Source organism: Gigantopelta aegis, chromosome 6 (genome assembly GCF_016097555.1).
Source record: "Gigantopelta aegis isolate Gae_Host chromosome 6, Gae_host_genome, whole genome shotgun sequence".
Taxonomy (NCBI): Eukaryota; Metazoa; Mollusca; class Gastropoda; order Neomphalida; family Peltospiridae; genus Gigantopelta; species Gigantopelta aegis.
The window spans coordinates 10,300,491-10,311,923 of record NC_054704.1 but is presented as its reverse complement, the minus strand read 5'-3'; positions in this window follow the sequence as shown (position 1 = coordinate 10,311,923).

Here is an 11,433-nt window from a genome sequence, read left to right as displayed (position 1 = left end):
TTTTTGTTCTTTTTTTTTTTTTTTGGGGGGGGGGGGGGTTTTTTTTGTTTTGTTTTGTTTTTTTTTTGGGGGGGGCGTGTGTGTGTGTTTGCCGAGGGGGAGGAGTATTTTGTATTTTATTTTGGGGTGGGGTTGGTGTTGTTACTGGGGTGGTTTGGGGGTGGTGGTGGATTGGGCTATTTGTTTTTGTTTTATTTATGGTCATTTATTTTGATTTGCCTGCCAGTTATGCTTACAGTCATGTGTACAACAATGTCTTCATTCTAACATATTGGACATCTAGGCCCTACCTATCTTGAAAAATCGACATGCAAGACCAACATAAACATGTTTATACAAATACTAGTGTTACAGTTACTAGGTCGATGTTTTTAGGATAAATTATTTGTGATGTTATTACAGCAAAATGTGCAATTTAGGATGTTTATAATACAATTTAATGTACATATAAAATTAATTTGAAGCATTGAAACGAAATATTTTGTAAAACAGGCGCCTGTGCAGGAAATTGTGTAGAGGTCTATACTGTGGCTAGCAAAGGTTTTTGTGTGTGTGTTGGGGTGGGGGTGGGGTCATGTTTCCCTGGAAAATACATTTAAAAAATAACAATATAGCATGTGGGGGAGGGTACTGTGTGCTGATCAGAATATTACCTAAAATATCTAAACAAAAATTATTTAACTATTAAAATTGTGTTACTGTCACACACAATTCTTTATAAAAACTGCAGGTGTGTTTCCATGGAGTTATGCTAATTAATGTGAGGCGAGATTGCAGCTTTAAAAAAAGGAAGACAATTTCCATGCAAGAAACAACCAAAACAATGTAGGCCTAATTGTGGGTGAGAGTTCGCTAGTCATAATGTATTTGGGCTAGATTCACCTCCGATATTTGACACATTATCAGTTATAACAAAACGCAATTTCAGCAACTTGGGCCCTAATATTTGTTTTTAAAAACTAAAACACATGTAACACACTAGGCAGTGCCACCTTGAAGCGATGCATTATGGGATTGATAAAATGGCTGCCGCCATGACTGCTGAGACAACCCCAGTTAGGACGCCTAGCGCTCAAATGCGCTAGGGTGAAATGATTTGAAACTTCAAAGAAAACATAGAAATAGGTTCAATTTAACAACTGTGACGGTACATGCTCTTAATTTGTTTTCGCCTGTGGCGATTTTAATTGTGTTAGAGGGCCGTGTGCAGTTTAATTGCACTTAGCTAGCTGGGCAACTTGTTACGTAATACTTCTGCGCGACGGTCCTCGATCGGTACGCCTAATACACACCCAGCCAGGTGCGGAGGCCATGTGGCTAGTAGTTACGTAATATCTCCGGTAGTGCTGTTTATGGCCAGGAGATTGCTCGCGGTTGGCGACAGCCAGACTGACGATCAGAGAGAAATATACCGACTCTAGTAGAGGTAGAATATGAGATGATACGTGAGGTACCGCCTTGTACCCCCAGGCAAAATCCTGATTTATAATAAATAGCTAGTGTTTTAGAGGTATCGGGAGAAACGAAAAGGAAGCTTCCCGGGAACGTTAGTCCGTTTGGACTTTGGTAAATATCATTTCTGCTCTGTGTATAACCTTGATGTGATTGATGTGACTTAAATATTTTAATACTGTATTATACCAATATTCTTTAGACAGTGTCTTCGGTCATCTGACGAAGTAAATCGTAGACTTTTTGTTCTAACATTATACGAGTATTTGGTAATATAAAGCTTAGCCAGTCATCCTAGACGACCTAGGTAAACTGTAGGTTATTGTCTTTATTGTGATAGGTACCAGTATTAATTTTGTGTTACAAGGTTACTGAATGAGTAGTTAGGGTTAATTAAAAATTAACCCGTTAGGAATAGAGCTGTAATTCCTTTATTAATTAAGTTCCCCTGGAAGCGTTCCTAAATTATCACACGTTACTGAACGAGTAGTAAGGGTTAATTAAAAATTAACCAGTTAGGAATAGTGTTGTAATTCCTTTATTAATTAACTTCTCCTGGAAGCGTTTCTCAATTATCACACGTGTGGGTGTGGTGTAACGGTGAAGTGATTCGCATATTGTGTAACTAGACACCTAGAGATTAACTAATTAAGTGATCAGTTCTGGGTTGTTATTATTGCTGTTATTAATTAACTACTACGGCTGTACATTTGTCAGCGTAGATTAATACAGATTCTAAAGTGTATTGTGTTTTTGTTGTGTTTCTAGAGAACTAACGTGCTATATTAATATATACTTTATATAAGATCGTATCTCTGATCATACCTAGAGACGAGCCATACTAGGGTTTAACCGCCTGTTACAGAGAGATCTAATAGATATACAGTTAGGAGAGATATTTTGATAATCGTGTTTTATTCAGTTACGGGAATTATAGAATCCCCGTGACAACAACTGAATATGTGAACTCGATGTGCCGAAGTATAGAAATATATTCAAAATCCATTTGAAGTTCAGTGTTTTTCAAAGTACATTTAAAATATCACATTTCGTTATGAGTGACAAAATCGACCTTTCTGTATAATGAGCCACGTCTTAAATCCCTCGAAACACTTCTAAAAGAAGCTATTGACGTCAGACGCCGTGTTAAGACAAAATTATCATGTGAAATTATCAGCTGTAAAAATGGCCGCGACGTCATACTTGTTACGCGACGTCATTGACAGAGCTCTCTTGAAAATCGTTATTGGTGTAGTTTTAACCGAATTACAAATTAAATAATTATATCTGTTGGAAAGACGATAAAAGGCTGTGTATCTACATCTATTTAATATCACTGTATTTCATTGGAAAACTGTAATATGTGTGTTGAAAAGTGAGTCATTTAAGCTGGTGGCAGATATGCAGCGCAAAGTGACGTCAAACGTTGTCATACCTAGCAAATACATTGTTTAATACATTATACAGTTGGGCTATTACACGTCCGCAGGTACAACATCTGGAGTGGGGTGGGGGCAAAATCTTTAGTAGGGGCAATCTTGGTAGGGGGAGAAGCCATATTTATGTATAAAGTAGTAGAAAACCTATATATATTTTCGTACTGCAGGCCTGCTGCAGACACATTTGCGCGCACACACACAAAGTTTAAAAAATAACTTGTATAATAAATTATTATTGTGTGTGTGTGTAATTTAACTGCATATACTTTTATTTTAAAAATAAAAATAAATAAATAAATAGATGTAGTAGCCGAAGATGGCAAAGTAAATACAAGTATAGAGTATGTCTTGATTGAACTCTAAAATTAGATTAACTGAAAAATGAAGACCACACAAATTTGATGATAAAAAAAAAGAAAAGATACATACTCTTTATTCAAGAACTGGATGCATCCGGGTTTTTTTTTTTGGTTTTTTTTTTCATGGAAGTAGATGGAATTGTGTATTTTATTTACAGTATAATGTGGAAATGTTATCAATACACATGCTTTAACCATTTTGGTTGCTATTAACGTCGGTTATTGTTGACGAGCAACAACATTAAACTCAACGTGGTCTCATTCAGTGTGGGAAGCCATGGAGTTGCATTAGGTTCGTCACGTTTTAGTGCCTCTACCCAGAAGCGGCATCTGGTCTGGCCCGATCAAATCGGTAGCAGGCGGGTGGGGGTGGTTTTGGTGCTATGGAATTTGAATGGAGCAGTTAAATGCCAAAGAGAAAAGGGTGTGCAATTTTGATTGAGGGAATTTGGCGCAATTTTGAACGGTCGGTCGAAAGGTAAATGGCCGAGCTAATATAGGTTTTGATATTAGTGAATCGAGAGTAGCTCGTTAATTTTAGACCTTTACGATGCTGTGGTGTCTCCCTAGGTTGCCCATAGGGCCCTTATAAAGGGCCTGACCGCTTCTGGTCGAGGCATCACCAAGTACCAAGTTATTACCAGCAGCAAGTATTTGGGGATTGGGTGGGGGAGGCTGATATTCGTTTGTTCAGCTTCCCCCGAGTGCATTGCAATTGTGTACTCGGAACCGGTATTCTTTTGTCCGGTTCCTTATTAGAGCACGTGCTGGGCCATTAAATGGGGGGGGGGGGGGCGGATGCATTGTTATCATTAGTCAATGCATCCTGTGTACTGTTGCGGTGAGCGTGTAGTCTGTATGTGAATCCTAGTTTGGTGTTAAGGTTGTACTTATTGTCTTACGTCCCTATTCTAATGAATTCAACGGTAATCATGACCACCCATCCCCCTCCGTCCTTGTGTAGCACTGAACACAATGGCGGAGGGGGAGTTAGACTAGTCTAGCTATCTAATTTGAAGGGCGAGCCCTTATAGTGTAGGTATTGGTTAAAAAGCCTAGTGCTTGACATACTTAAATTTATTACCAATGAATAAAAACCTAGCCATACTGCCACAGGCAATACATTTGAGCGACACACGCAACCCTAGTGTAAGAGTTTGATTCCCGCCCCCTAAATAGATTGGCCTATTGTCTTACTTGGTTTGTCTTCGGTTTTCTGGTGTTCTGCTGTTCTGGGGCCCTAGGTGACTTACCGTGGTCTGCTAATTTCATTCATCATTAATAAAGTGCATGGTGCGAGTGCATAGTTTGTGCGATATATACATGTGGGTTTCCTGGATCGTGATTGGCTGGATTGGACCAATGAGCGTGTTGCAAGAGAGAAGATGGTAATTAGTGGTCTTATCCTGGTTGATTGCTTGGCTAAGTTGATTGGTTAACTGATTATCCAATTGATTTGCTGCAATCTCGATCCTATCTTGGAAAAAAGGGTTGGTAATTTGTTAATCGGTGTTCAGTATGGAGAGAGTAGCAGTATTCGGTAGCAGTTACGTCAGGCGGCTAGGGGAGCACACCCGGGGCGACATGCGTGTCCCTGCTACTTGTAGATTTTTTGGCCGGGGGGGGGGGGGGGGGGGGGGGGGGGGGGGGGGGGAGATATGCGGTCTGACCGCATACCGGAGGATTTGGTACAGGAGCTGTTGAAGTTTAGCCAACATTGGCTATCGTTCATTTGGGAGGAAATGACATTGGTCCAGACATTGACCCTAAGGACTTGGCTGGGCGCTTATTATTACTGCGGCAACGTCTGTTGTCTGAAGGGGTGGAGCGGGTGTGTTCGGTGGAGATTTGCCGGCGGGGGCTTTTTAAGAAATCCCCCCAGATGTCTGTCACTTTGTTTAACACATTGAGGAATGCAGTAAATCGAAAGTTAAAGAAGGCTATCAGGCGTGATCTGGTCCCCCTGTCTACATGGTACCCGGATGACTTTTTGGCTGATGGTGTCCACTTCAACGCCCGGGGGATGCGGAAATACTTTTTCCGCATTCGTGAGGCTATCAAGCCCCGGTAGTGTTCCAAAGGCCCTTAAAAGGGCCACTATAACATTTGGGAGTGTTATGTACCAATTGCCAAACACGATTTTAGAACATATTAAACATATTAATATTTACATTAAAACTGTTAATTGTTATTAATCATTCGCTACCGTCCCGCCGTTGATCCCCGGGTTGGAGTGCTTGTCGGTCGGGGGCTTAAGGTCGCTCTTCCATCCAGGGGATGTACAGGCGGGTGGTTTTGAATAATTGCTAATTTGGTTAATATCTAGTGGTTTATTCAACTACTCTTTTACCATCCCGCCGTTGACCCCCAGGTTGAAGTGCCTGTTTGGTCGAGTGCTTAAGGTCGCTCTTCCATCTAAGGGGTGTACAGGCGGGTGGTTTTTGAGTAGTTAGTAGCTGTTATCATTGTTTCTAATTTTAGATATACATTTTGCTATTGTCGTTACGCCGTTCTCTCCCCGGGTTGGAGTGAATGTTCGTGGTCGAATGCATAAGGTCGCTCTTCCATCCGGGGAGTCACAGGCGTAACGAGAAGCGGTCTATATTTTTGCTTATCTTGGTTGAGATCGCCACCTACCCTCCGTTGGTCCCCCCGGTGGGAGTGCATGTTGGTCGAGTGCATAAGGACGCTCTTCCCTCCGGGGAGACGTACAGGTTGGAGGTTTTGATAATTTTCTCTATTTTTATTAGGAGCCCGGCGGGTGAGGGTCACCATTCCCATCCTGCCTGCGATCTGTCGGGTTGGTTGCCCGCGTCGACCGAACCCTGGCAAGTCGGGTGGTGCGTGTATTTATAGTTTTGGTTTGGTGGACTGGACGAATTGAAGGTTTTGTGTTTTAAGTATTTGTCCGGGTTGAGTAGGAAGTTAGGCGTGATTTGTTTTTTTTATGGTTGGCTTCGATTATTGAATCTAACATTAGTTTTCTCTGATTGTTGTGTAGCGTGCAATCCAGGAGATAGTGTTTCATATCTTTCCGGGTGCCACAGTCGCATTCAGGATTTGGTTTGGTAAAGGAGCAGCTGTTGAACTGTGAAGATTTACCTAAGCGTAATTTAGTGATTAGTTTATCCACATGGGTGTTTAGGTGTTTAGGTCTGATGGAGTTGACTAGTGGCTTGATGTTATAGTGCCATGTATTGGTTGTAAGGTCCCAGTTTGCCTGCCACTGATTAATGTAGTGTTTTTTTGCTTTTGACATTAGTTCTGATATTCCTAGCGGTAGTGCAGTAATTGTACTAGTAATTGAGAGTGCAGTTTTGGCTCCATAGTCTGCTATTTCATTGCCAATTATCCCTACATGAGCTGGGACCCATTCAAATACTACTGTTAGGTTAAGTTGGTTTAGTTCCTGAAGTTTATTGTGGATAGCTGCGAGTATATCTGGTCTGGTGGATTTGTTAGTTTGAAGAGATTGGATGGAGCTAAGACTATCTGAGAAGATAACGCTTTTAGAATAGTGTTTATTTTTAATCCAGATTAGTGCCTCGTAGATGGCTATCAGTTCTGCTGTGTAGACTGATAGGTTATCTGACAGCCTGGCGTATTTAACTAGTTTAGAATGTTTAGATATTTTTTCTTCAACTATTGCGAAGCCAACCCTACCATTATCTAGGTTTTTGAGCCATCCGTGTAGATATGGATGTGCTCGGGGTAATTTTCGTTGGCTGCGGCTTCAAACAGGACTTTCTTAAAAGGTGGAAAGGGGGTTTCGTCGGTAGCTTTTTTAATTAGATATGGAGTGTGGCAGTCCACTGGTTGGTTGGGATGGTATAGTGCCACTGGTGTATTATCAATTCCTACCTCTATTTCGAGTTTACTAGCCCTAGTGGCAAATGAATCGTTAAGGTTTTTATTTGTTTTAAATTCTAATCCTGGTTTAGCTATTATGGGAGTAAGTTCCTGAACTGGGTGATCTAGGTTAAGCGAATGGATTTTAAGGTGGCAGCTGAGATGTTGAAGGTTGCGGCGGAATTTAAGTGGCATAATGTTAAATTCTACTTCTAGGCTTTGGCCGCTAGTATTAGCTGGAACTGTAGCTATTTGTCACGGGGATCCTATAATACCCGTAACTGAATAAAACACGATTATCCAAATATCTCTCCTAACTGTATATCTATTAGATCTCTCTGTATCGGGCAGTCCAATACCCGAGTGGCTCGGCTCTAGGTATGATCAGAGATAAGATCTTATATAAAGTATATGTAATATAGCACGTTAGTTCACTAGAAAACACAACAAAACATAATACACTTTGGAATCTGTATTAACCTTACGCTGACAAATATATTTACCGCAGTTAATTACTTACAACAACAATAATAATAACAACCCGGAACTAATCACTTAATTAGTTAATCACTAGGTGTCTAGTTTGCACAATATTCTAATCACTTCACCGTGATACAACACACACACATGTGTGATAATTGAGAAACGCTTCCAGGGGAACTTAATTAATAAAGGAATTACAACTCTATTCCTACTTGGTTAATTTCTAATTAACCCGTAACTACTCATTCAGTAACCTTGTAATACAGAATTAATACTGGTACCTATCACAATAAAGACAATAACATACAGCTTACCTAGGTCCTCTAGGATGACCGGCTAAGCTTTATATTTTTAGAACAGTAAAGCCTACAATTTACTTCTTCAGTTACCGGAAACACTGTCTAAATAATATTGGTATAATACAGTATTAAAATATTTAAAGTCACATCAATCACATCAAGGTTATACAACAGAGCAGAAAAATATATTTACCAGTCAGACGGACAACGTTCCCTGGGAGCCTTCCTATGTTTCTCCCCGATATCTCTAAAACCCTATCTATTTATTAAAAAATCTGAGAGACAGCGAATATCGCCTGGGGGCACAACGCGTCACCTCACCTATCATGTGAATTTGCCCCAACTCCCAGAGACGGTATTTTTCCTTAGATGGCCAGACTTACTGTCGCCTAGTTCGCCAAAAATCACGGTCGTAAAACTGCACTATCGGAGGTATTACGTAACTACTGGCCACATGGCCTCCACACCTGGTCTAAGTGTGTATTAGGGGGGGTACGGTCGCGCGGAGGTATTATGTAACCAAGTGCACACAGCCCTCTGAAACAATTAACATCGCCACAGGCGAAAAAAAAATAAGAGCATGTTCCGTCACAGTATTGTTCTGAGAGCTAGGTTTTGGATAATGTCTAGTTTAAGCAGAAGTTTTGGGGAGGCGCAGCTGTAAGCCTGGGCTCCATAGTCTATCCTGGAGAGTATACATGCTTTGTAAACCATAAGCATTGCTTCCGTTTGCGCTCCCCAACTGGTGCCTGAAATTGCTCTTAGTAGGTTTAGAGTACTTTTAGCTTGTTTGATGATATCATTAATATGATCACTAAAGGTTAGCTTTGAGTCGAAGGTGACTCCTAGGAATTTAAATTTTTTGACTCTTGGAATTGGTTTATTATTTGAGGTTATCTGATGGCTGTCTGATGAGTTAACTTTGTTGAATAGCATACAAACTGTTTTGGTTTCAGATAATTTAATGCCCAGTCCAGGGCCCATTTGTTTAATCTATCCATATCGGCTTGCATTAGGCTAAATAGGTGTTTGGTTACTTTGCCTGTGCGCCAAATGGCGCAGTCATCGGCGAATAGTGCTGTATTTAGTGGTGTGGTTGGTTTATATCTGCCATTGGTGTTAAGTATTTTAGTTATATCGTTAATGAATACGTTAAATAAGGTGGGTGAGAGGACCGAACCTTGAGGTATTCCGTTAATTATTTCTGTTTTATCTGAGTAGTGACTGTTTACTCTGACTGAGATGGATCTATTATGGATAAAATTATTGATAAAGTTAAACATGTTTTCTTTAATTCCATTAGTTTGTAGTTTATTGAGTAGGCCTTGTCTCCATACCATATCAAATGCTTTTTCAATGTCTATGAATATTGCTAATACTGTATTAGATTTGCGGAAGGCATCGTTTATACTGTTTTGAAGTCTGACTATTTGGTCTATTGTTGAATGTTTGGATCTAAATCCACTTTGTACATTTGTAATTAGGTTATTTTCTAGTAAGTAGAATATTGACCAATCACACTTCGCCTTTTACAACGTTATTTGGGAGCATACAAATTCTAAAAATATCGGGCGAGTCTATTTTAGTGGCCGCAGTACAGCGAACCATACCAATACGTACGGGGTGGTATCAGTCTTCAATTTTACATTAAAAATTATTTATTTATTTATAAAACAAAAACCCAAAACTAAATCAGTCTTCAGTTTTACATTACAAATTATTTATTTTATAAAATAAAACATGTTTTACGGCATTCGTAATTCACACGAAACATGTCGTATACCATCAGGATAATTCGGAATGTTTTCAAATTATTTTTAAATCAATTTCAATTTCAAATAATTTATTTCCATATATGCATCATACAGAAATGTACATAAACATAAACTAGTAGTGCTAATAATGATGCTACCATCATGAACATGTTATAATGTTACATAAAACTCTAAAATTAATTGCCTTTATGCATGAATATAAAATAACATACAGATATAAATGCATACATGAAAGAGAATAAAAGTATAGTTATGTGGTTTTGTTTTTAGTTTGTTCCTGACTGTGGTAGGGGGTCTAGAGAGTTCTGTCCTTCTGTGATTTAACATTTCATAGCACGACTGACCTATTATTACGGATATATTCCCTGGGCAGTCTAAGAAAAAAAACGATTTCTCTTTGTTGGTTAGATGTTGAAAGTCTGGGCAGAGTTGTTGTATTTTATTGTATAGAATATTTCGTATGTGGGAGTTTGTGGGACATGTTGTCAAAAAATGTATTTCGTCTTCTACTTCTTGGTTACACAGTCTGCATAGTCTGTCTTTTCTGTCAGTGTTCCTATATCGTCCAGTTTCAATTTCAAGTCGGTGAGCGCATATTCTTAGTTTTGTAAGTGCTTGCCTAAAGTTTACATTTTTAATTTGGTTTAGATATTCGGCTAATTTATATTCATCTTTAATATGTTTGAATATTTGGAGTTTTTCTAATTTTTCTAGTTTTATTGTAAAGTATTCTTTGAAATTGTTGTTAAGGGTTTCAGTTATGGCTTTTGCATTTCTTTTCATGCAGATTTTGTTCTTTTTTAGTTTAAGTGGGTCGATATACAATACAATACAATACAATAACTTTATTTCCATGTTCATATATGTATAATAAAAACATAGTCTGGTTGACCAGCAAAAATAAAGTACATAAAATTAAACGCTAACATCAAAAAAACTAAACTACAACTCTTGTTTAATAAAGTACATGTAGTGTATCAGGTTCTATTGTCTTTTGTCTGTTCTTCGATATTTGGTTAATTAAAATAAATAAATATTATTAAGTGGCAGGGGGTCTAGTTAGAAGGCTAGTTCGTGCTGTGTCCAAATCTGAGCAGAGTTGTGCGACTGTAATGAGTTGTGTTTTAGGGCAGTTGATGATATAATAACATTTTTCGTATTTATTTAGTGTTTGGAATATTGGGAATTCTTGTGCGAGTGTAATAAAATATTTTCTTCTGTTCGTTTCTAGCTGTTTGCAGTCCACGAGAAAATGTGCCTCATCTTCCACTGCCTCTTTGCAAAGCTTGCAGAGTCGGTCTTTTCTGAGAATATTGTGATACCTGCCTCTTTCGATTTCGAGGCGGTGTGCACATATTCTAAGTTTAGTTACATGTCTTCTTAGGTTACAATTATTTAATGTTTCGAGGTATAGGGCAAGTTGATATGGTCGTACTATGTGTTTATAATATAACAGTTTTTCGGAGTCTTTTAATTTTTGTTTAAAGTATTGCCTGTAGTTGTGTTGTAGTTTTTCAGTTACTAGTTTGTTGAGAGTTTTCTTGTTTTTTGGTGTAGTGTCAATAGCTGTTATGTCGATGCAGTTTTTCTTAAGCATGTTTGTTGTGTAGTTGTGAAAGCTGTTTTTGTTATTGTTATCAAGTAGCTTGCTGTATTGAGCTGCATCAAGTAGAAGTGTGCGTTCTTGAGGTAGATTTTGTAGATGTGCCCAGTAGCTTATAATTTTCTGATTTATTTCATTTATTAGTGGGTATCTGCCTAGTTCACTTTTACATGC